The following is a 27,094-nucleotide window of genomic DNA, read 5'->3' on the forward strand; positions in this document are numbered from 1 at the left end:
GGATGGTAGATGAAGCCTCAGGGTCGTAGATGGGGCCGACCCTGGGCATCCATGCACCTTGACCCACTCTCAGCACCTCATCAACACCCTGTAGACCCTGGGGAAGTCTGTGGCTGTGAAATCTCTTTCCAGAGAGAAAAATTGCACATCAGTCTACTAGGGTTGCTGTAATAAATTACCCAGACTGTGTGGCTATTCTCTCATGTTCTGGAGGCTTCAAGTCTGAAATCAAGGTGTCACTAGGACCACACTCCCCTCCATGGCTCTCCAGAGTTTCTGGCAGTTGCTGGCAATCCTTGGCCCACACCAGTCTCTGTTTCCCTGTCCACCTGGCGTCCTCCACGTGTGTGTCTCTTTGCTTCTGGGTGTTCACACCGCCCTCTTCTGAAGACAACAGTCATCAGATTTAGGGCCCGCCCTACGCCAGTGTGACCTCGTCTTTACCTAACTCATTACATCTGCGAAGACCCTACTTCCAAATAAGGTCACATTCTGTGGTTCTGGGTAGACATGAATTTGGAGGGGGACAACTATTCAACCCAGGACCATATGGCAAAAGGCAAAGACAGCAGCCTAGAAGTGAGCAGATCTGAGTTCGAGCCCTGACGCTTTTACTTGCTTGCTGTGCGGAGTTGGAGAAATCACTTAACCTCTCAAGGCTCTAGTTCCCTGTGCTATAAGATGGGCATCATGATAATAACAATATTAATAATACCTACATCTCAAGCTTGTTGTGACATGTGCAGTGAGAGGCTGTGAGATTTCTGGTGGGGTAATGACTGCTTCCAGGTCACTGCTGGGCAGGCCCGTGGGGGTCACAGAACGTCGTGTGGTGGGCAGCTTCCACAGTGGCTCCTAGCGACCTTGCCTCCTGGGATCCATACCCTTGTGTAATGCCTTCCACGTGAATATGGACTGGACCTAGTGATTGACTTCTTTTCTTTTTCCCCCTTAAAGCTTTTACTTTAAGACATGATGGAAAAAAATCTTACAGGTACACATGGAAAAGACAAACATGATTACCACTTAGTACAAATGATCTAACCAGAAAGCTTTGATGCCTGTCAGCTAATGTTGAAGCTGAAATTCTGTGAGTATGACATGCTGCAGGGATGAAAGGAATGGATAATTAGTATTCCTCTCCTTCTTCCTCTCCCTCTCCTTCAACAGAATCCACACCAACCTCCTCATAATCCTTCTCAAGGGCAGCCATGTCCTCACGGGCCTCAGAAAACTCTCCTTCCTCCATCCCCTCACCCACGTACCAGTGAACAAAGGCATGCTTGGCATACATCAGGTCGAACTTGTGGTCCAGGCGAGCCCAGGCCTCAGCAATGGCTGTGGTGTTGCTCAGCATGCACACAGCTCTCTGTACCTTGGCCAGGTCTCCACCAGGTACCACAGTGGGGGGCTGGTAATTGATGCCAACCTTGAAGCCAGTGGGACACCAGTCTACAAACTGGATGCTGTGCTTGGTCTTGATGGTGGCAATGGCAGCATTGACATCTTTGGGCACCACATCACCACGGTACAACAGGCAGCAAGCCATATATTTACCATGGTGAGGGTCACATTTCACCATCTGGTTGGCTGGCTCAAAGCAAGCATTGGTGATCTCTGCTACAGAAAGCTGTTCATGATAGGCTTTCTCAGCAGAGATCACCAGGGCATATGTGGCCAGAGGGAAGTGGATACGGGGATAGGGTACCAGGTTGGTCTGGAATTCTGTCAGGTCAACATTCAGGGCACCATCAAATCTGAGGGAAGCAGTGATGGAGGACACAATCTGGCTAATAAGGCGGTTCAGGTTAGTATAGGTTGGGCACTCAGTATCAAGGTTTCTACGACAGATGTCATAGATGGCCTCATTGTCTACCATGAAGGCACAATCAGAGTGCTCCAGGGTGGTGTGGGTGGTGAGGATGGAGTTGTAGGGCTCAACTACAGCTGTGGAAACCTGGGGGGCTGGGTAAATGGAGAATTCCAGCTTAGACTTCTTACCGTAATCAACAGAGAGGCTTTCCATCAGAGGAAAGGTGAACCCAGAACCCGTTCCCCCACCAAAGCTGTGGAAAACCAACAAGCCCTGAAGACCTGTGCACTGGTCAGCCAGCTTGCGAATTCGGTCTAAGACGAGGTCAATGATCTCTTTGCCAATGGTGTAGTGCCCGCAGGCATAGTTATTAGCAGCATCTTCCTTGCCTGTGATGAGCTGCTCAGGGTGGAATTGCTGACGGCAGGTACCAGTGCGAACTTCATCAATGACTATGGGTTCCAGGTCTACAAACACTGCCCTGGGCACATGCTTGCCGGCACCCGTCTCACTGAAGAAGGTGTTGAAGGAGTCATCTCCTCCCCCGATGGTCTTGTCACTTGGCGTCTGGCCATCGGGCTGGATGCCGTGTTCCAGGCAGTAGAGCTCCCAGCAGGCATTGCCCATCTGACACCAGCCTGGCCAACGTGGATGGAGATGCACTCACACATGGTGGATACGGGTCAGGAGGCGAAGATGACAGGAGCAGACACCGGGTCCCAGTTACCGTTCTCAACAAGCCAAGAGTCAAGGTAAGTAACGCTTTGCTAGTGATTGACTTCTAATGAATCTGGCAAAAGTGGTGGGTGTCCCTTCTGAGATTAAGCTATGAAGAGACTCTGGCTTCTCCCACATGCCCTCTCCTGCCTTCTCCCTTGCCCCCTGGGCTGGAAGCAGCTGCCAGGCACAAGCTGCTCCATGGGGTGGCCCACATGGTGAGGGACTGGGGGAGGCCTCTGGCCAACAGCCCCTGAGAAACTGGCTGATCCTGCCAATAGCCACTTAAGTGAGCCTAGAAGTGGATCTGCCTCCAGTTAGCTTTGAAATCACTGCGGCCTGGCCAACACCTTGATCGCAGCCTTGGGAAAGACCCTGTGTCGAAGGACTCTGTCAGGATTCCCGACCCATAGAAATTATTGCATAATACATGATTGCTATTTTAAGCCATGTCATGTGTTCCATGGCTGTAAATAACTGGAAAATTTATTAAATCGACTTAAAAAGCAAGAACCAAGAGGAAAGAGATGGGGTAGGCTGTAAGCAGGGTGAAGTATCACACCATCTGAGCCCTGGATTTTGCAATATTCATGGAGCCTGTTTCTCTCTCTGCTGCCTCAGTCTTCCCCACTGATGGTTTGAGTCTGAAAACCAGAGCTGAGCAAAGGAACCCGCAAGCAAAAGATACCTGGGCTGGTAACACACACTTGCTCCATCACAGAGACCCAGGGGCCAGAACACAAGCCCCAACTGTAGTGTGTCAATTAGCCTACTGAGCAGCTGTGGATTTTATGTGACCGGGAGCATATGGGGCCAGAATGGGTAGCACCAGTACATGGCCAGTTTAAGACCTCATGAATATTCAGTGCCTTGTATGACGTGAATATTTAGTACGTTGTGAATATTCAGTGCCCTGTATGCTGTATGTGTATTAAATGCCTGTTAAACCTACTTAGTGCCTAGCTGGTCTTTCCATCCATTTTGGGATTTTTTTGGTTTGCTTTTTGTTTAAAACTGCTTGATTAAAATTAACATTTTACAGAAATAGAAAATTTCATTGCCTGCTTTACTGGTCTCACATTTGCCACACTTTTACCTTACTTAGAACACCTTTTGCCAAACCTATCAAACTCTTATTCATCCTTCAAAGACCCACTTAAATCCCATCTTCTCCAAACAGCCTCCCCTGACATTCCAGCCAGTACTGGAGTAGGTTCCTATCAGCTCATAAGAACCAATTGCTAACTTTTCAGGAATGTTGTAAGCTGGTTATAGAACACAGGAATTATTAAAAATTAAATCACATAAACATACAATTAAATAAACTATATTAAAAACAAAGCCAGTAAATGCCCAGAACTCATCACTTCTGAACTATGATGATGCATTTTATTGTGGTCTAAGCTCAGTTTGTTCACATCTATTGCACTTTATGTTGGAACTACTCTACAACCGCGTACGTGCCGCTCTTCCCAGCTGGGCATGTTTAATGACGTCATCTTGGTAACTCGAACTTGACCGTGGTGAAAGATGGCAAATACTACAAATTTTCCTTGCTTTCCAGGCAGTGTTAAACATCTACCAGCACCAACACAGGTTCCAGCCAAAATAATCTCTCTGAATTCTAAACTCTCCTGTCTCTTATGCTAAATGAGCGGGCATTTAGCATTGCTGCCTGAGTTACTGGTACACTTCATGTGTGTGCATGGACATGCCTTCTCCTCCAACTGGCTTATGGCCAGCCAGCTTTGGGGGCAGGGACAGTATCTCCTTCAGCCTTCTGGAGCCCCCAGTCTTTAAATAACCTGAACAAGATATATCTATCTCTGTGTGAAGCACCATCATCCAACTTCCAGCATTTCTAAGGGACTTACCCTCTTACCATCTCTCTACTCCTGTCTGGCCCCTGGTGTTGCTGTCTGTTTCTGCACCACATCAGTCCCTTCCTCTCCTTTTCGCCTCCCTACCTCACCATGGTCACAGCAGTATAACTTTACGGAGGGTTTGGGGCTGGCAGGCAGGAGCCATGGTTCAACATCAGGCACCACTTCCCTGATACATCCATCCCCATTCCTGGGGATCGCCCCGAGCCCTGTTTTCTCCATGGGTGCCTATTTACCAGGACCCTCTCTCCATGTTTGAGGGTCCTCAAACTCCAGTTTCCTTACCCACCAAGGGAAAACTCAGATTTTATTTAACTTTATGATGCCAAGCAATTTTCTCTTGATAACTCCCCAGCTAAGGGCTCATCTTTGCACATTAAAAAAGAAAAGATGACTTCGTTAAGATGTTTTGATAAATACAAGAGCCATCACAAGCCAAGGAATTGTAGAAGCTTTAAAATTATTTACATATTACTTTTTAAAAAACATACTCCAGATCAATTTCACTGTCAGAGCAACCCAGAGGCACTTTCCCCTTCTCCTCCTACTTCTGAACATCCTTGTGTGTGGACTGACGTGTATCCTTCCCAGGGTGGCCTGGTCCTTAGCGCCCTGCGGTCTGCGTGCCAGGCAGCCAAAGCAGGTGACCTCCTGGAATCCCCAGCTGTTCCAAGATCACCTTTAGAAACCATCACCCTCACACCCTCTCCAGCCCTCTCACCTTCCCAACCTCCATCCCTGAGCTCACAAACCCTGACATCTCATCTCTTTAGAACATCTACGGACTCACTAGTCATTGTCCCTCCCAAGCATCACCTTGTGGGGATTTTCCTTCTTCTAAGGGCTCCTGTCCCCAGAGGCCACTTTCTGCCTCCTTTACTAGGCATTTTTCGGTGGTAACATTTCCTTTCTCTGCAGTGAGGCTCCAGGTAACAGAGACAGGGACCATTCCAGCTCCTGACTTCCCCTTCGTGTATCGTGTCTCTGTAGCATTTTGTTCATCATCAACCCTCGGTGCATAAAGCCCCCTTCCATCTCCCCATGATAAAACTGCTTCTCAGATGCCTGCAGAATCATCCAATCTAGGTAACTACATTGGTCCCCATTATCAGTGAGAAAGATACAGCAAAATTCTAACCCAACTCCGCCTTCTCTCCTGTGCAGGAGTCGCCGAGTGTGGGGGCACATGCCTGTAGTCCCAGCTACTCACCTGAACCCAGGAGTGTGAGGCTGCTATGAGCTACGATCATGCCACTTCCCTCAGGCTTGGACAACAGAGTAAGACCCTGTCTCAAAAACAAAAAATTATCTGTATTTTAAAATATTTTTCATGAATAAGCTTGTCTCTATAAAAAAACTGATGAGACACTAAGTTTATATTATATGATTTTTACCCCAATTTTTTTTTAAGAGAAGGGGGTAAACTAATCTCCCATTATAAAACAGTGTGAATCTATAATGGGACTTTAAAAACAATATAATAACGTGTGTGCCTGGTATAAATTATTTGGGGGCTACCTGTGGTTTTGAGACATCCAGGTCGCTCTTTGTGGATAAGGAGATGCATGCAATGAGGGGTCCACGTGTCTGACAGCCCACCCTTAGCCTTCGGACATTCTGTCTGCTCTATCTCCTCTTCACTTCTGGAAAAGTGTCCTTCCCCCCCCCATCAGGAATGTGCGTGCACATGGTAGACACAGCAAAGGGATGGCCTCCCAGAGGGAGTGTTGGAGAGAGCTGGTGACACCTTAACACCACCCAGGCTGGCCTGGTGTCTGGCCCAGGGTCCACTGGTACCAAGAATCCAGACAGCTGCACCCAGAGAGATGGGCTGGAAAACACCCGCTGGGAAACCCCACCCTACCTAAGTGAACTTCTGAGAAGTAGGGAATCCCCTTACCCCTCATCCGTTGTGAATTACAATTTTCGTGAACCGTGTCTTCTTGAAGCAGAGTCCCCCTGCCATCACACTGGATGGACGGCTGGTCTAAAGCTACCTTTGCCGTGCTGCATTGACAGCATTCTCCTACAAGGAAAACTGCTTTCGCTTTACCCTCCCCCTTCTTAAAGAACAGCAGCAGTTGGACATGGGATTGATGCTGCTGGAGGCCCGTTTTCCTACAAGAGAATTCCTACACAGGAGTTGTCCTGCTTCTCCCCAGAGCCTCCAGATCAGAGTCTCAGAGTCTGTTCCAACACGTGGACGGGGGCTATGCCAGTGCAGTTCAAGGTCTAGAGCACCCTTTGGTGGAGTCTGAATATTCTTGACAGATTATCAATAAAATACTTGTGTCCTCATTTGGAATTTCCAGCTCTGTGTCTGAACTAAGCTCTATTCAGCTAAAAAGGGAAAGAAAATGCTCCACGTGGTTTTTGCTGCAGGTGTTAGCCAGATAGGCACCAATCTTCACTGTCAGTGGCCCTGAATTCCAAACCATCCCCCAGTCTTGATAATCCAAATGGAGCCTGTTGTAGACCTGAGGGCTGGGAGAGGCCGGTCTAGATCTTACAAGTGGACCTCCACTCCCCTCCTGAGCCTGAAAACATTTATCAGAATGATTTTAAGTTCAAACTAACATCAGATGGTTATGGCCACAGGGTCTTCCTTTATGCCAAAGGATTACATTTTTAGATCTGGCAATGATCTTGGAGATCTTCTAGCCCAATCTTCTTGTCCTACAAATGAGGAGCCTGGGGCAAGGGTGTGGGCAGTGAATTGCAGTGGGTCATCAGAGGACACACTGCTGGCTGGTCACAGAGCTGGGGCCAGACCCCAGCTGGGTTTCCTGACTCCCCGGATTGCAATTCTTTCCACTACAGGCCATCAGAGTTTCCAGATAACCCAAACATTGACAAGCCCCTGCCAGCGGCCCACCAACGTCGGTCAATATTTGCTACAACAAAATTCCAGCTGAACCTAGAGACTTCAGAATTTTCATTCATGTAATTTGATGTGTTCAAACTGGAAAAAGATGATTTTTTACTTTTCTACAAGCGACCAAGGCTATTTGTTGATTTAATCTGTCCACCTCGAGCGTTTGTACGTCTTTACCAGGTTCACATTCCATGAATGTTTCACAAACATCCAGCCCCAGAAAGGACCCACATGACAAATACTTCCTGGTCCCTTGAGGCAGACTGACCAGGGTTAGCAGATGAAGGACAACAAGGTTGGCATTTTCTGGCATTTGGTCCTGGGGGCTTTACTGAATGGGGCCACTGAGCCAAAAGTCCAATGGACTTAGGTTTGAGCCCAGGCCTCATAAGTCCCTGCTCAGCTCCTTTAAGAAGTCTCAGTCCAGGCCCGGCCTGTAGAAGCCAGAAGTGATGTAGAGCTCCAGCCCTGGGTTCTCAGCTCCAAGTGGCAGGGAGCAGTCACCCTAGGCTGGCCTCTGTACTTTGTCATTTGCAACCCGCTGGGGTGTTATCTGCTGGCTTGGGGCTTAGATCCCATCTATAAACTCTCTCACTCTCTCCCACAATCCTGTCTATTGATGCTGCTGGAGGCCCGTTTTCCTACAAGAGAATTCCTACACAGGAGTTGTCCTGCTTCTCCCCAGAGCCTCCAGATCAGAGTCTCAGAGTCTGTTCCAACACGTGGACGGGGGCTATGCCAGTGCAGTTCAAGGTCTAGAGCACCCTTTGGTGGAGTCTGAATATTCTTGACAGATTATCAATAAAATACTTGTGTCCTCATTTGGAATTTCCAGCTCTGTGTCCGAACTAAGCTCTATTTAGCTAAAAAGGGAAAGAAAATGCTCCACGTGGTTTTTACTGCAGGTGTTAGCCAGATAAGCACCAATCTTCACTGTCAGTGGCCCTGAATTCCAAACCATCCCCCAGACTTTTGAGTCCTCTGTCCTAGATTCCCTGTCCCTGCCCTGCCCACTTCTTGGGACAAGTGACAACTTTGGGCCAGGCCTCTCCAGTGCTGAGGGCTCATCCAGACTCAGCTGGGGTGAGATGGCTGGTGGTTCCTCTTATATTCGTCTGTGTACTTTATCAGATCCCCAAGCTGCTGTCCCACCAGCACTGGGGACCACTAGACTACACCTCTCCTCGGCTTCCCTCCCAGGTTCAGCTAGGTCTGTGCCCCACCTCCACCTCAGCACTCCCCTCCCCACCCCCCATTCCCTTGCAGGTGGGTCTAGTTCCATAGTAAAGTTGCCCTGTCCTATCACAATCAAGGAAACCAGACTGGCCACGCATGAGTTACAGAAGTGCTGTATATACACTGTATATACACAACTATGCAAATGCAGTTTTATATCTCAGGTCCTGTGACAGGCACATAGCACAGGGGGTAAAAAATTAGGCCATTAGGAAAGCAAGGCTGCTGGACCTCATAAGGTAACTTTGATTACCTGTTAATGTCTTTAAAGTGGTTGCTTTTGAAAGGGAGCTGGAATGTACCCACTAAATGAGGAAAGTGGAAACTCAGAGGATCTGAACACACTGATGGGTCCATCCTGTCTCGAGACTCACACCGATGTCACTGAAACGTGGAGACTCGTCAGCCGTAGCAGGGATGAGAACAAGACTCAACTTTGAGGACCCATTTTTCTAAGCACGGGTGTGTCTCTTGTTAAATGTCCTAAATCCATGATGAATGACATCTGATTCTATTTAAGTTTGGTTGGTCAAAAATCTGGGTTCATGATTTGTCCCCTTGACAATTTTCAAAAGCAGGAGCCTTCCTTACATAGAGCTCGGACCTGCCTAACTTGGGCCCTCGTCCTGTGCCACGGAGGCTGCCTTTCTCCTACAGCCCTCAGAAAGGTCACACAGGGAGTGCAGTGGAAATAAGCAGGCGACCCCTGGGTGCGGACAGCACAGGCCATTCGGGCTGAGCCGGGGGAGGCCCCCAGAGGCCCGGGAAGTTTACAGCTCCCAGTTGATTTTGCGATGGGCTGCAGGTACAGAGTCGGGTGTGGGAGTCACGAAGGCTAAGTGTGCTGAGGTCAGGGAACAACCAGCTTCATGTCCCCCTTTAACCTCTTGTACTGTCCTGAACCTGACAATTCAGAGGTGCAAGTTTTGTACGATCTATCCTGTGGTTACTCCAGACAGTCCTTAGACCAGTGATTTTCAACCGGCACATCACGGCACCCTAGGGTGCAGTGAGAGGATTTCAGGTGTGCTTCAAAAAATTTTGTAGTCCACTAATTAAATGATTTTTGAAAGAAGTTCAAAGCACAGTAATTCTTTATGTAACTTTTTTTTTTTGATCAACATAATGTAAGTGTGCTGTGGGAGTTTAACTATAGGTTCAAGTGTGCCTTAAGATAAAAAAAAAAAAAAAAACACTGCCTTAGACATATATGTTTTACTTGCAAATTTTCAAAATGCTTTTGTACATCCATCTTAGGTAACTCATTTGCAAGTAATTTACAGTGGAAATGCTCTGGGGCCAAACCAGCACCACGGGAGGGGGCGGGGGTGGGGGGGACAGGTGATGAGGCAGAAAGAAGCCAGGCAGAGGTGGGATTTCAGGAGCAGCCCCTGCCCCGCCTCATCCAGAGGGAAGCCTGGAACATCAATTACAGGCAGGGTTTATCCCCCCGAGGTAAGGGGCCACTGGGGCCAGGGTGGGGTCACGAACTCCCAGGATTTTCCAGATCTTTGCTTGTGGGACAAGCAGCTGCCACAGCCCAGGCAGAGCACTCAGAAACCGGGGCTGGACATACAGAACCAGCCGGGGACTCTAAGGTGCCTGGCAGGGCCGATCGCACCTGCTACGCTGAGACTAGTGCACTAGATCCTAAAGAGCAGGGGCGAGGAGAGGAGGGGCGCTATCCTCCACTTACACGATGGGGAGACAGACTAAGGTGAAAAGAAGCTGACCCCAAGCCAGCACATTCAGTGTGAATACCTACAGCTGTGTCTCCGTCTCCAGGCTCTGCCGTCTCTCACATACGCCGATTCTCCTTACTGTCCGCTGGGGTTTCTCCCCTGGCCCAAGGTGAGGCATGTTCAGGGCAGCAATGCAATCAGAAAGTTCACTTGGCTGGGTTCCAAAGCCACCTGGAAATTGCTTTTGGATCTGCTGGTGTTTTTTAAAGTATATGCACCATCTTACCCCATTATCACACAGAATTTGATAGCAGTTTCTTGCTTATTAATCTCAACACCTCTGGGAAATGGATTGTGGAATCGGGTTGTCTTTGATGAGCAAGCTCATCATCCTAACGCACCTTGCTCTGTCCCCACCCAGTACCCGTGCCACCCCCATCCTACCTATGCAATGTCCTCCACCTTTTCCCTTCCGAGTCACATCCTCCTGGCAGGCAAGATCCCCACACAAGCCTCTGAGCAAGTCTCACCAATGTCTCCAGCACCCCGGGCCTGCACCTCTCTTCCCTCCTTGGAAATTGGCTGCACAGCCTTTTGGTCATATCTCATTCTGACTTTTTATTTATATTATATTATATTATATTACATTACATTATAATATTAATTATATCATTTATTTTTGAGAGAGTCTCACTCTTTGCCCTGGGCAGAGTCCTGTGGTGTGATCATAGCTCACAGCAACCTCAAACTCTTGGTCTCAAGACATCCTCTTGCCTCAGCCTGCCTAGTGGCTGAGACTACAGGCATCTGCCACAACTCCCAGCTAGTTTTTCTATTTTGGTGGAGATGGGGTGTCACTCTTATTCAGGGTCATCTTGAACTGAGCTCAGGTAATCCACCTGCCTCAAGCTCCCAGAGTGCTGGGGTTACAGGTGTGAGGCACCTTATGTGTGCCCAGCTTCTTCCTGCCTTTTTAATGGGTTTCTGTCCAAAGCAAAGAACCGTTTCTTAGGACACCAGATGCCACATTCTCTGTATCATTTGCAATGGCCAGTGTGCTGCTTCATAAACAGTAGATGTTCGTATAGCATTTAGTCACTCTATGCTGGAGACAGAAATATGGAAGCATCGAGATCAAGCACGTATCACAGGCTACACTCAGCTTAGAAACTTGCCCTTTAGATTTTCAGATGGGCATTTCCTCTTTGAAACTGGCAATCACCTAAAAAACCTGTTTGAGACCACTCCTTATGGGTGGGGGCCAGAGAAAGGACAGGCTCCGGACCCTGCCTGCTGGTGTTATTAGCTGCATGGCCTCAGACAACCTTACTTCACTTTCCTCTGCCTCTATATCTACTCTGCAAAATGGGGTTAATGACAGGGTTCTGGGGAATTAAATGAGCTTAATGCGCACAAAGAATTTAGAAGGGTTCAGGATAAGCACTCCAAATAGACTTATCCATTATTCATTTCATTATTACTATTGCTATTTTATAAGAGTCAGATGATTAAGGAGCTTGCCTAACATTCCACACCTAGGAAGATCATGCTCAAATGTCACCTTCTTAATGAGACTTTCCCTGGCCACCCCATTTTAAGTGGGATTCCTTCCCCTTCCCCTGACACCTCAGCCCCCTTTCCTGCTTGTCACCTTCTGCTCTGTAATTTACTTATTTTATTACCTGCTCCCCTTACTTGGGGGGAAGACAAGGGCAGGGGGTTCTGCCTATGTTGTTCACTGCTGTGCCCACAGTGCCTGAAACAGTGCCTGACACATAGTAGGGCCACAACAAATATTCACTAGATGGTAAAATGGCCAATCTGGGATCCAGTGCTGCGTTAGTGGTGTGAGCACGACCACGTGCTGGTTTAGGGGTGCCCGTGGGTTCCCAGTGTACAGGCCCCATTCTCCTAGTCCCCACCCCCAACACCAGAATTAACATTTGGCAACAAATCACAGAGAAGGCTCTACTTGTACCCGCAGGTGCTGCATGAATTAGGAGGAGGAAAGGCTGCCTAGGGAAGATCAGGCTGCCCATCAGAGGTGCACTCAATTCCCAGCTCTGTCTTGTATCCGGCTCTGTGACCTGGGCAAGGCTCTCTGCCTCTGTGCCTACTTTCACACAGTGGTCACCAGGTCTCTCCCATGTGCCTCAGTCCCTGTGAGTCAAGGCCTCCTCACCTGCAGAATCCAAGAGTCTTAAGGTTTCCCCGATCTAAACCAGTAAGGGCAGCTCTGGAGAGAGCTGCTCTAAATGCAGCCCCAGACCTCAGAAGAGGAAATGAAGGGAGCAGGCCTGGCCAGCTCTCCTGGACTGGCCCTCGGGCACTTCAGCACAGGAGGGGCTGGGACAGTTGCTGAATCCTTTGAAGCTGGGATGACTGATGGGTGGAGCAATCGCGTGCATGGGGCAAGTTTTTTCTTATTGGCAAGAATTTCCGTTTTCAATGGCATTCATCTTTCCCAGGAACTCCCTTCAGCTAAAAGAGAAAAGAAAAAGCAAACAAAAGCAACCCTCCCTGAATAAGGAGACTTGCTTTCTCTGACTGCGAGTCCCTGATAAGAAAAGCCCTTTGCCAACTGTGGCATCCTGTTCTAGAACAGTGCCTGCAACTCCTCTCCCTGGCAAGGCTTCTCTGAGTATGATTAAGGGTGGGGGCAGAAGGGAGGAAGCTGGGTGGCCTTCAGGGGGTTGTCACAAGGTCAGCAGTTGATGGACTGTTGGTACTCAAGGACATGAATTCAAGCTGTCAGCCAAGTGTGTACAACTGCCCGGCTGAGACTGATTTACTTTTTTCCCTGTCTCTCTCCCTCCCTTTCTTTCGCCCATTTCTTAATAATAATTTAGACACATTTCCTGGTACACATTTAAAAGAGATAAAAACGACCACATCATCTTTTCTATTCTAAGATACCTCTTCCACTTTGGTAACAACGCTTTGGACATGGATCCACCTGAGACCAAATTCTGCCATGCAGAATTCTGGTCAAGTACTCAGAATGGAACTTCTGCAAACCAAGATGGACTGTTAGCATAAAATACACACTTGGCCAAAAAAATGTAAAATGCCTCAATGATCTTGACTACCCAGTGAATGACAATATTTGAGATAGATTGGGTTAAATAGAATATATAGCTAAAATTAGTTTTTAACTTCTTAAAATGTGACTACCAGAAAATTTTAAATTTATATAACACATATGGCTTGTGTTATATTCTAGTGAACAGTGCTGGTGGAGAGCTTCATTTTCTCAGAATTCTCTCTAAGTCTGTAAATTCAAACACAAGAAGACCAGGATTTTGCCTGGGCCACTTGCCTTATATATTCAACCCCTTTTTCCCAGGTTGCAAGATACACAAAGCAATGGTTTACTTCTCATTAATTATTCATTCCAAAAATCCTGAGGAAAAGGAGGTGAGTATAGGCTTTCATCACTCAAAAGCTCCAAAAGGAATGACATTCCCACTTTTCTCCAAAGGCAAGCTGTGGCAGTAATTTCCACAGCGGGCAACCCTCATTTCCAAGTGTACCTCTTACTTAAAAATGCTCATTATTTTAGTCTCCTCTTTGTAAACCACTGTTCTCCTAATTAAGCAATTAATGCAAGTTGCTTGGAAAGCCATTTGTTAGCAGCCCCTTTCCAGATATCTCTGGTAAGAAATGTTTAGGAATAAGGCCTATCGTTACTGCTATGTGCTGCCCTAACTGGAAACTCTTAAGAGAAATCTCGATGACTAGTATTCAGGAGACATGAGTACCAGGACCCAGGCTTTGACTACCAGTTGCATGACTTTTAGAAATCTACTTCCCTGGGCTGTGATTTTATCTCTACAAAGTTGGCAAGTGGTTTCTAAGATTCCTTCTACCTTTTGTAGTAGATTTAAAACTCTAAACTTAAAAAAAGGAAATTTTTATGTTTTGCATATTGATTAGGACAAGTTAAAAAGATTTCTGTCATAATTGAGATGTAATAACAAAAAGTTGAGCTTTTTTGGCCGGGCTCATGCCTGTAATCCCAGCACTCAGGGAGATGAAGTGGATGGATTTCTTGAGCTCAAGAGTTCAAGACCAGACGGAGCAAGATTGGGACCCCATCTCTGCTAAAAATAGAAAAAAAAATATTAGCCAAGCGTTTCAGATGCCTGTAGTCCCAGCTGCTTGGGAGGCTGAGGCAAAAGGATTGTTCAAACCCAAGAGTTTGAAGTTGCTGTGAACTACGATGATGCCATGGCACTCTATCCAGGGTGATAGAAGGAGACTCTGTCTCAAAAAAAAAAAAAAAAAAGAGTTGAGCTTTTTGTAGTCAACTTTTTAATATTATGCAGGAATTTTCTATCTTGGCATTCTTTTTTCTTCATTTAAGTTTGAGGTGATCCAGCTTTCCTAAGCCCTACAATGTTGAAGGCCTTGTGGCAGATTCATAGCTGAACGGGAGGATCTGGCAACCTACTTGCCAGGCCACAGTGGTGCTCAGGAAAGATTTGGTTAATGATGGAATGAAGACTTGGAGGTTTAATTTTCCAATGAATGCCAAAGAAAGTAATTGGTATGTGTTGAGAGGGAAAGTGATCACAATGAGTTTCAGAGGAAAGGAAGTCTTGATGGAGGCCACCTGAGTCAGTCTGCTCGGGTGCCAGGACAAAAGATCACAGACAGTGGGGGAATAGGTGGTGGGGCAGTTGCGAAGGGAATAGGTGGCGGGGCAGTTGCGAAGGGAATAGGTGGCGGGGCAGTTGTTAAGGGAATAGGTGGTGGGGCAGTTGCGAAGGGAATAGGTGGTGGGGCAGTTGTTAAGGGAATAGGTGGTGGGGCAGTTGCGAAGGGAATAGGTGGTGGGGCAGTTGTTAAGGGAATAGGTGGCGGGGCAGTTGCGAAGGGAATAGGTGGTGGGGCAGTTGTGAAGTGACAGAAGTCTAATTTCTCACAGTTCTGGAGGCTGGAAGGTCAAGATAGGAGTGTGGCAATTTGGTCTCTCCATGGTTTCCAGAAGGTCTATTTTCTATGCACCCACATGCATCCGTATGTTTCTCTGTGTGTCCAAATATCCTCCTCTTATAACAGACTGAAGTAGGGCCCACCCTACACTGCCTCATTTTAACTTAATCACCTGTGTAAAGGACCTGTCTCCAAATACAGTCACATTCTGGGTTACTGGAAGTTAAGGATTACACCCATGAACTTGGAGGGGAGGGGTACAGTTTAGCTTACTTACTCATCAATGCTGTCAACCCTTGGTTGAGGGCTCCTGGGGTTGGGGGAAGAGGCTGTTGCTAAGCCAAAGACTCTAAGGAGGTCCCTAAGCCCAAGACACTGTCAGACTTGGATGTGGAACCAAAAGTTCCTGCAGGGACATTTTGGAGGAAAAGTGAGGTGCCAAATTAGAAGCATCAGAATGCAACAAATCTTTTCATCATTGGTTAAAAAATTAGACTTGATCTTGTAGATAATGAGAAATCACGACAGTATAAACACATTATTTGTGTAGAGCTTTCCTCCCAACTTCTTGTTTTGTTTTATTTTGTTTTGTTTTTAACTTTGGAGGCCAAAAATGACTATGCTTCATGAGACTATACAGGTGTTGCTTATTAATACAAAGCATTTAAATAAAGATAATCCCAGCAAACAAGTTTTAGAGTTGATGTTGCAGGAAGACGAGGCCCAATGGAGAGAAAGAGCACCCAAACACCACATTTATAAGAGGAAGGGCTTTATTCACCAGCTGGGAGCTTGCAGGATAGAATTCCACATGGCCACGCTTCCTGACTGCCTTGGTCTTTCTCTTTTTATTGACAGTCAAAAAGTTCCACCCCACACGTACACTTCTTGTTAGCCAGTTTGAATCAAGCAGGAGATGCTATTCCAGCCCCTACAGAACTACAGGATTTCACAGAACTTAGAAATTTCCAAGTTCCAGGAAGGTAAGTTTACAAATTCCCAAGAGCTGAGTCACCATGGAGAGGACCCTGCAGGTGTATCCTTGTGGTCTCCTTGAGAAGATCTGTTCTCCTAGACCTCAACCTTCTCGAGTATCCCTCTCTCAAAATGACTATGCTTCATGAGACTATACAGGTGTGGCTTATTAATACAGAGCATTTAAATAAAGATAACCCAGCAAACAAGTCTTATAGCTGAAATAAAAGAAAGCCTTTTTTTCCACCAAATAAAAATATCACAGAACTGAATAAACTGCTCTGTGTCACTGTGCCTACACAGCCAAAGCAAAAAGTCAAGTCAATTATCCAGATTATTCTGTTTTATTTATGGAGCTTTTAGCTCTCGTGGAGGATGGCTACCTAGTCTTACTCTCCTCTAGAAAATAATTAAATCCTGAGCCATCTAAATGCTAGAAGTAAATGAATGTTCCTTCCGGAATTTTCTTTTCTAAAATGTGGAGTTCTTATATTGTACAGGCTGTCCAATACTTTCTTAACCTTTGACTTCCCCCACTACCCCTAAGAGCTGCCAAGCTCCCCTCCAAAAGATCCCGGGAGGAAGGCAGTTACAAGAAAACTGTCAACAGCCTATAAAGAAGTCCGCTTTGCTTATTGAAATGGAGATTTCAGGTCAGAGAACCAAACGGAAAAAGAAAAAACCCAAAACAAAACAAACTCATCTAAATGCAGGCCTCACAATTGAGACTCACACTACTTAACTTTTAATTTAAAAGAGAAATGGAACAGAATACCATTGGCTTCCCAGAAAACATGGCACTGTTCCCTGCTTAAGCAAAATAGATTTAATTTGCTTTCTATTTTTAGGCTTGGCCCTATATTTTGTCCCTACCCTGTCCTGTTACCTCATCTGTTTTACAGACTGCTAACGTTTTTACCTTGCAAGCCACCTTAAGTTTTTTGTGGAAGAAAACACACACACTTCAACAAATGATATTTGAAGGTCCTTTTTGATTATGTCACTAAGGTTTTTTTTTCTTCCCTCACTTTATCAACTGAGAGACTGGTATGTTAAGCTCAGTCTTAACCATCCGTATTCTTAACTGGGTATTCGTGAAGGTGTAGTACAGTGTTCAACAGAGTGTCTATTATCCATACCCAGGATAGTTACTGAGTGTGCTGCCCCAAAATTCATATGAAAAAGCCCTAACCCCCAGGTGGCATTAGGAGGTGGGGACTTTGGCAGGTAATTAGGTTTAAATGAAATTGTGGGAATGGAGCCCCCATGATGGAATTAATGCCCTTATAAGAGAAGGAGAGGTCAGAGCTTCCTCTTTCTGCTACAGGATAATACAACTAGAAGGAGGCTGTCTGCAAGCCAGAAAGAGAGCCCTCACCAGAAACACAATCTACCCATACCTTGATCTTGGACTTCCCAGCCTCCAGAGCTGTAAAAAATAAATATCTACTGTTTAAGCCACCTATTCTATAGTATTTTGTTAAAGAAGACCAAGCCAGTTTAAGACCTCTTGGGATTGTGTTGGCCTGGCCTTAAAGGTAAAGCAGCAAACCTCTCAGGGTCTTCCCTCTGAGCCATCTAGAAAGTTGTGGGCATGGACCACAAGCAGCACTGATGGCTTTCCATCACCTCTTTCCCCAGAGCTGCTGGAGCCCTTTTCAGCCTTCAGTTTGTCATTTCTTTCCCCTTTATAAGAACTGGAAGCACCAGAACTGGAAGTACATCTGACTCCCACACCAGAGTTTCTTACTTTCATGGCATTTGGCAAAGCCTCACAGGAAGTAGAATTTCTTTCCTGTGCACTCTCTTGGGAAATGGCCTTTTCTCTTTACTGTTAATGTCGAAGTTTCCACAATGTTTACCATGTGCCATCTCTAAATTTATGACCGATTTACTTTTTTTTCTCTACCAGTCAATGAAAACCAGTCACAATAAATTACGCATTGCATTTTTAGCTGAGTGGACATTCCCAGTTAATGACATATGTCAATTACAGAAGTTTGTCCTGTTCATCTAAATAAAGACTGATTGGGCCTAATTGCCTGAACTGGAGAGGGGGGAGTTGATTCTAGAACCGGTACCACTGCCAAGGTATTTGCTACCTACTAAACAAGCTGATCGTATTTTCCTACAGTAGTTTACACAGAGCATAGGGGAGTGGAATTAGAATAATTATTCTGAAATGAGTCTGTATGAAACTATGTAAACTAGTGTGACATTTGGATTATGATCAAACACAACTTTGACTTTTCCTCTCTTTGGGGCTTTAAATTTTGTCCAGTGAAGGTGATCTTCACCTGCAGCTGGGTTGCTCCGGCCTTTCTACTTTTTCTTGAGCCCCATACTTGGTCTCAACTTGCTAAGAGGAATATCCTCCCTCCTTCCCAAGTATGGAGCTGTTTGGGGGTGGGAAGCCCGATGGGGTCTTCTGATCTTTACTCTCCCCATGTTCACCTGCCAGGAGGAGGGTGGAAGAGGGTTGGAGAGTAAAGAGAAGCAGAGGCAGAAGACAGGTCCCATTATAATGGGGGGGCCTATGCTTGGCCTGCCCCTGGACCCGGCAGGGTGTTGAGGCTGACGCTGTCACCAGCCCTTTCAGAAATCACCTGCTGGCCCCTCTCTCCTGTGACAAATGAGTTCCCTCAGTGAGGCAGTACATGTTTACTAACAGTGGCCCCTTTATCAACCCAGGGGAGCCTCCTGGCCCCTTTGGGCTGTCATTTGGACAAGACCCTGCATAGCCCCTGTCCTAGTTCATTCCAGCTACTATTGCAAAATACCACAGACTGGGTAGTTTATAAACAACATGTATCCCTCACTCTTGAAAGATGGGAAGTCCAAGATGCAGGCGCTGGCAGATTTGTGTCCAGTAAGGTGCTCTCCGCTTCCAAGATGGCGCCTTGTTGCTGTACCCTCTGGAGGGTGAACACTACATCCTCACATATCAGAAGGGACTGAAGGGCATAAGGGAGGCCTCCCTAGTTCCCTCTACCCCTTTTGTAAGGCTCCACCTCTTAATAATGTTGGATTAGAAGTTAAGTTTCAATATGAATCCAGAAGGACACACAAGCATTCCAACCATGGAAGAACCACAGCTGCCTTCCTGTCCCCACAGATGTGAGGAGCAGGGAGTCACCACCCAGAAGCCCTTTAGCACCTCCAAAATACCTTGTCATCTCTGCTGTCACCCCAGGCCCTGGAGCCAGACCTCTGGGTCTCCCAACAGCATCAACAAATTGTCAATGCTCTCAAGGCCCCTCTGGAAATCTCTGCCATGGGCGAGACCCACAGCATAGCCCTTTGTCCCCCAAGCATTTGTCTCACCATATCTGAACCCCTCCTTTTCATCTTCGTTCTGAATTTGGAATCTAAGAATTGTGGGACAGTTCCTAGGGTCATGTCCTTCGGAAAGCAACATGTGGGAAGAGATCTCTATCTACCCTGTGGTTCAGTGGTTCTTAACCAGGTGACATCACCCCCTAGGAAACACATGGATATGTTTGAGGATTCCTGAAACAATGGGCGGAGAGATTTTCGTAGCATTTAGCGCCCAGGAGAAAATGTTCTAAAATTCATAAGCACCCCGACTCTCGGAGGAACTGTCCAGTCTTAACTATCGATGGCGATCCTTCCTCATGGAGAAACACTAGGCAAAAGACCCCATCCTAGAGACCCCTTCATGAGAGCATCTAAGACAGAGTCACCAGATTACGTGTGACTTGGGAAGAATGCTTCTACCATTTATCATTTGTTTCTTCTTGTCTAGACCATGAACATCCTGAGAAGAGATGCCATTTCAGATCCTTTGAGTGGGTTTCAATGATCTGCTGAACTTGGTAAACCGAATTGTGTTCCACCATTTCATGAGAATATGTAGTATGTATGAACAAGAGCCCAAACTAATAACGTCTGAGAAATAAAGAATACAAGTCCTGATTTGATAGGAGGGAAAATTACTGACTAGGAAGCATATTGGCTGTCTCTTAGAAAGTATGTTCCCTGTGCCCTCCCCTGGGGCCTCTATCCCTACCCTACTATGCCTTCTAGCCTGGTTGAGAAGACTTTGGTAAACACAACCCAATCAGCTTGTGCCTTTATGCTAGCAAGTGATGAGTGGGCGCCAGGACAAACGAGAACAGTGAGAAAAATGGTAGTGAAAGAGGGCGTGCTTTGGACACGGCAAGAGTTGACATCTGAGAGGCAAAAGTGAAATGTGAAGGCAAGCAACAGAGAGATGGGGAGTGTGGCAGAGCCACGGTGGGTCCAATTTGGAATTGGGTAGGAGACAGGTTTAGGAACAGCCTCAAAGTGGGAGAAATTGGAATCTGGGAGTATTCAGAGGGGGTTGCTAAGGATTCTCAGGCCCTTTATTGTTCTTTTCTTTTTTCTCCTTTTTGAGATTTTCTCTTAGGTTGTGAGGATTGCCCCAAAAAATGTGTTCTGCAAATAAGTCAACAAATAATTCCTGAGGATCTATTATATTAAAAACCCAAATTGTCTTTAAAGACCATGCATTTTCTAAAAATAAAAAAAAAATCATGGTGAAATATACATAACATAAAATATATCATCAACCACTTTTAGACATGTAGCTCAGTGGTGTTAAGTGTATTCAGAGATTGTGAAACAATCTCTAGCACTTTTTCATACCTATTAAACAACAGCTACCCATTTCCTCCTCCCTGGACCCTGGCAACCATCATTCCACCTTCTCTTTCTGTGAGTTCCATTGCTCTGGATCCCCATGTAAGGGGAATCATTCAGGATTGTCTTTGTGTGGAACAGCAAGCGTTTGTAAGTCCGAAGATGTGTCCATCACCAAGTGTGGCTCTGGAATAGGGAATGAATTATCGTCATCTCCGCAACCATCACCAGCAAACCCACAAGAAGCCAGACCTTGGCTGTGACCCCACATGTCACCCCAGCCCACGGCACAGAGGTGCCCTTACCCAACTTCTATTCCGGCACTAACTTTCCTCCCTGCCCCATCCAACACTGCCAGACCAGCTGTCACATTGGACTGGGGGACAAATTAATTCACATGAAACTGCTAACAGCTGACAGTGTAATAAATCACATTGTGTTTCACATTAAAGGACCTAATCTCTAAAAGTGGAATTTCAGATGGCAGCCATCATCTAGTATGGGAGAGCCCACCCCAAGCAGCCCTTCAAATGTCAGCACAAAGCCACTGGGGTGTGTCTCCATCACCTTGAGCTTGTGGCCCTCAGGTTGGAAGCACTTTGCCCTTTGGGTGCATCCTAGGAGGAGTCCATCCCCTGAGTCATGGTCAACTGTCAGAGCACTAACTCTGCTCCACCACCGGGCAGAATTCTGAAGGAAACTAGAGAAACCAGACTGGTGTAGGGGAGCTGTCTGTGACTTTGGGAGGTTGGATGTAGGAACCTACTTACTGGCTGTGCTCAGGTTCCAGCAGAGCCTGAGACAGGGATTGTGAGATTGCATCCTGTGATTTATCTAGGGAATGCCCTTCCAGAGTGAGAAGGGAAGGAAGGGCCGAGGATGAGCCTTAGAGCAAAAGGGCCACCAGAGTGTTTCCACAGGCTAATCACCCTGTCCTCTGGGGTAAAGGGACTGGCCTCTGTGCATCCTCCTTGGTGGCCTCTGGCAGCAGTAGTGGGCTAACCTCCCAGGTCACAGCAGCTTGACCGAGGGCCCTGCCTGGTGAAAGCGGGAGGACGTCATATCTGCATGACTCATGTATGCAAACCACCCGCACGCTAGAAATCTGAAGTGGTTGCTCCTAGAAACAGAAATAAACTACGGTTCAATTATGAAGAGTTTTCCCTGAGCTAAGAGACAACTCCAGCAAAGAACTTTCCAGCGTGAGAACTGAGGTTGAGGTTTGAGGTAGCTACTGATTTACATAAGGGCAACTTACATACTACCTGTGACATGGTAAAATACAGACACAGCATTTTTTCAGAATTAGAGGAAAATAACTCGGTATAAAAGTTCCCTGCCTGTTAAACTCAACACAACAAAATCCCCTCTGATAAGAATCGGCACCAGGCAGGCCTTTAAATATTTAGCATCTTCAGAGATGTAATTGCTACTGTGCTTTGTACATCTGTGTTTGCTGTACCCTCCGAATAGAACAGGATGCGATTTCACTGACTTGGCAGATTGGCCCACCTGGCTTTTGATCTGTGGTCATTTTTCAGTCTGGCAGTGAACGCCTCCCCCAGGCCCTGAGCACACAGACAGGTAGGTGCCCTCCCTTCGCTACCCTCCCTGCATGAGAAAACCTCCGAGAGAACCGGCTGAGGATGGCTGGTTTTTCTGCTCGGTTTTTCATCCTCAGCCCTTCCTTCCCTTCTCATGCTGGGGGGCATTCCCTGCTTTCTGATCCTTCCAGAACACACACCAACCAAGTCTGCTGTGACATCAGTAGGGCAGCTCTAGAGTACAGAAGTGACATGTGTCTAGGAAGCTGAGGGATGCTGGCTGCTTGCTGACAAAGTGGGTGGCTCTCAGGGAGGAGTGGAAAGACAGAACCAGGCTGCACCAGCTGGGAGGCCTTAGCATAAAAGCCCAGCCCCCCTCATCCCATGGAGCTGGAGCTGACCTTCTCACCCTTGAGCCATCTCATCTGGGTTTCCCTTAGGGATTCTACAGGATTCCTAATCTTCTAGGTAGCACTGATTTCAAGGAAGTAGTTCCTCGGTTTCTTTCTGGCTGGATACCATGTCAACTAATGGTCTGCCCATCCCAGAAATTCCAGGGTGACAAGGCCACGTATGTCCTTCAGGGTGAGGCACACCCTTCAAGTTCCTGCAGCTGTGCACAGATGGGCCTCCATTGCAAGGTGTCAGCCCCTATGAGTGAATTTCCATTGCTGGGGCTGGCCAGGTGGAGTCTAGGTCTCCTAACCACATGGAAAGAGGAGCCTCTTCCTATGCTGAAGTTCACTGTCAGCTCTGTCCCAGGGTCCCCTTAGCACTAGCCTTATCCCTCACCTGGTGTAGAAAGGTGGGTCATTAAATTCCAGGGGTGGCAGGGATGTGGAGCTCACCCAGCTCAGGGGGATTCATGCCTGCTTTGCTTATGGTCTTATGGGGGGCAGCTCAGGGTCAGTGCAGAGGGGAAACCTGGCTCCCTTTTCTTCCACAGCCCCTGCAGGGCTCCATGGACACCCCTGAGAAGAGACCCAGACCAGCAAGGGAAGTCGCATTTCCACGTCCTGTAGCTGGTCTGGGGATCAGGGCTTGAGTGTTCCCTGTCACCTGGAGCACCTGACCTCCTGGCCCAAGGATTCAAGAAGGCTCCTGCCCCAGGTTGAGGCCTACTCGCTGCTCAGCGCTAAGCACCAGGCTTGCTTTTTATTGTCCTCAAACTCAGGCCCTGCCCTTGAGCCCTATAATCCCAAGGCCCCTCCCTGCAAGCCCCTGCCCCCTCCTGTGTGTGTCCCAGGAGGGAGGAACCCCAGCTGGGGCATCGACTGTTTACCTTGTTGAGGCAGGGGACAAGTTCGATTGTTTGATGTTGCTAAGTTCTTAGAAAAAAGTAAAACCACAGACTCCACAGTGAGGTTTTCGATATGACTAGACGGCACCATCTCCCTGGGCTGTGAGGGTCAGAGCCCAGGCCGAGGCTGGGTGATGAGGACCTGTGACTGCAAGACTGATAACTGGCAAGCGGGTGGCACCACTACCCCAGAAGCTTCTGAAGACACCAGCTTCCCCCTTCAGGACGTGGAGCTCTGGAGGTGGCAGAGGCCTCACACCTCTGAGGCTTGCGCTCTTTGAGTCTCCGCTCGTGGTTCTCTGTCTTGGCCCTCATTCACTTCTTCTCCCTCTTCTGGCTTCTTCCACTCACTCAGTCCCTCTGGATCTGTCCCTCCATGAGTCTGTTTCTCTGCCTTTTCCTGTTGGCCGTGGTTTTGTTTTTATTTTCTGTGCTTCCATCTCTCCCCTCTCTGTTTCTTCTTAGGCTGTATGCGTGAGTACACACTCACATGGACACATGCACACACACAATCCTACACAAGTTCACACTCACACAACACACAGAAACACACACACGATCCTCCACAGGCATGCACAGTCCCACAAACGCAACTGCACACAGCTCACACCCATATACAGGAATATGCATGTATGCGCATTTACACACACAGACACACACACATTCACCCCTCCTCCCTAGGCCAAGCTTGGGAAACTTGGAAGAGACCAGCTCTGTACCCACAGGCTGGTTGACACCTCTCTGCACAGTTCGTGCGATTAGCAACCACAGGCGGATCTCCGTTAATCAAGTAAGCCCGAAGCTTGGAGCCAAAACGTGGGTGGCCTCTTGCATAAAACTGCTCCAACCACATCGCCCCCTGGAAAAAAGCCTCCTGTTCCAGTCATCCGAGCAGGTGGTGACCTTAGCAGCTGCAACCAGACCGCTGAGAAATGGAACTTCTCCCACTCTTTGTGAAGGTGGTTGTGGTGAGAGTTTGGAGGCCTATGTTGGTTTAGCTCTGCTGAGACCGGGGGTAGACAGGAAGCGTTATTTTGAGGAGGGAGATCGTAATCATGCTGGGGTGTTTGATTGGTGTCTACAGTCTGGTTTAAAGGGATCCTTGAGAGAGCAGGGTGTCCTACTGAAGTCGAAAGCTGGATAGTAGGTCCACCAGGGCAAAGAACAGAAACTAAGCGATTCTGAATTTTTGTCCTGGCCCTGCTGCCACGAGTCTGCGTGACACCAGAGTCCCCTGACCTCTGGCAGGCTCAGTCGCTAGTGTCGCCATGTGTGTGTAGCACGGTAGGTTAAGAACTAAAAAATGTGCGCAGAAAATTATTTATTAGAGTTAGAGACAGGAAGCGTCCAGATATCTTTATTTCTCTTTAATGTATTCAAAGCAAACCCATGGTCAGGGGTTCCTGTTTGATAATCGTTTGAGGACATTTATTGTGAGGACAAGTGGCCTCACCGCTATGGGGACCATGGTGCCCAAGCTAAAAATCACAAGAGGTAGTCTGATAAGACTAAAGAGAACAGAATATTTCAAACTGGGAACTTCCAGAAAACCTGCGACATATATAGTTTTCTGGTGGTAATCCCCAAAGGCAATGCGATGGGATTGGAAAATAATTAACACCCCAAATAAGAAATGTTAAATAAAGTTTAATGTATTCTGTTTAAGCAGAAAAGAATATATATGTATGTATGCATATGTATATATAGGAAAATACATAATCTCTACATATTAAGGAAAATATATGGAAGTATATGTTATATATAGGAAGACATATTATGTATACGAAGATACAATACATATTATACCTATCTATCTGATTTAGAAATGATCTAATCTTCCTATAAAGTTTAAAAATGTTCACCTAACAAAATGTTTAAAATAAAAAACACTTTGGGTTTTAAACAGGTATGTCCTTAGCTATATAAAACCTCAGGTATCACCATGACATATTTTGCAGGAGTCCCAGGTAGCTGAGATTTCTCCACACATAACATATGTGTCTAAAGAATTCTCACATGCCTGGAAGTTATGAGGAATTGGCCGCTTTTATATTCTCTGAGGGCATTCTAATCTGGGCTAGGGCAGGGTATTAGTTGTCTAATACTGTTTTAACAAACTACAACAAACTTAAGTTTCTAAAAACAACACATTATTATTTCTGCTCCCTGGATCAGGCGTCTAAGTGGGTCCTACTGGGCTAAAATCAAGATGTGGGCAGGCTTGCATTCCTTTCTCGAGGCTTCAGGGAAGAAACTGTTTTCTTGACTTTTCCAGCTTCTGGAAGCCACTCACATTACTCGGCTCACAAGGCCTTCCTCTATCCTCGAAGCCCGTGATGGTAGGTCGAGTCCTCACATCACATCAGTATCATAACCCCACTTGTGTCTCCCTGTCTGCCCAGCTGGGAATGTTTCCTCCCATTTTAGTAACACATCCACAGATTCTGGGGATTAAATGGTGGATACCATCCCCATCCCATTGTTCTGCCTAGGACTGTTGATGTGGAATTAACAGAGGTCAATTCAAGTGAAGCAATGGCTGCAAACTGTTGCACCACTATAGTAGGGCATGAAATTGCTCTGAACTTGTGCTTTCTCCTGTGATCACATAAGAAAAACGGGAGAGCTTCTGTGCTTTTACCGCATCAGAGAGCAGTTTGAGGCTGTCACCCTCCTAGAGCACGATACAAAATCCTGAGGCCAGGCTGTTTGCGGTGCCCTGCGGGAAGCAGGCACAGGGAGGACAGCACAGCGTGTGTCAAGGCTCTTCATGAACAACACAGCTACCAGATCAGGGTTTGGGTTTGACGGCTTCAAGCAAAGCTATAGAAGACTTGAGTTCTAGTACAGTGTCAGCAAGGGGGAGGTCATGGGGGCAAGGAGAAAATAAAAATAACTGAAACCCTGAATTGTGGGATGCAAGTTATACATGATTCAGGAAGGCCTTGTGCACGTGGGGAACTCGGATGCACGGCAGGATAGAAAAACGCCGCAACTGCACAAGGAGCGGGCTGCAGGGCTTGTGCCTGAGGTCCTTCCAGGTTAGTGCAATGTCTTTGATAGAAGCATAGAGGATCAGCTCAGCCAAACTGACAAGGCCAAGCGCATGTCCTAAGTAAGCCCAATTTCCCTCTAACCGTCCATTATGGTTCTTTGCATTCATGTTTTAAAATGGAATGCAGTTGTATAGGCCTTGCAGACTGGGAAAGGATGCAGAGTAGATGTGGTGCCTTCTTTATTTTTTTAATTCTGTAGCATAGATCGAAGTTTGTGAAATGCCTCTTGTCTTTGTTCCCACCTGCGTTTATGATGAACTGGCTACCTGCCTCCCAGGGACAACGAGGCCACTGCCAGGTTCCTAATTGTTAGCAAACATGACTGGAACCTGCTGTCCGGTGTTAATCAGGGGCCTACTGTTTCCTTACCAGTGTGTTTGTTCACCATCTTGCCACAAGATTTTTCAACATGGAGTGGTGATGGGTTTTTG

General features: G+C 46.9%; 1 pseudogene across 1 annotated transcript; it reads right to left on the minus strand.

The window, feature by feature from the left end:
* Positions 1 to 933: 933 nt before the first annotated feature.
* LOC128581784 (tubulin alpha-1B chain-like) lies at positions 934 to 2,570 on the minus strand (annotated as a pseudogene). The gene has a single exon (XR_008378912.1). The product of XR_008378912.1 is annotated as a tubulin alpha-1B chain-like (transcript).
* Positions 2,571 to 27,094: the final 24,524 nt, after the last annotated feature.

Source organism: Nycticebus coucang, chromosome 3 (assembly GCF_027406575.1).
Source record: "Nycticebus coucang isolate mNycCou1 chromosome 3, mNycCou1.pri, whole genome shotgun sequence".
NCBI classification, from domain to species: Eukaryota; Metazoa; Chordata; class Mammalia; order Primates; family Lorisidae; genus Nycticebus; species Nycticebus coucang.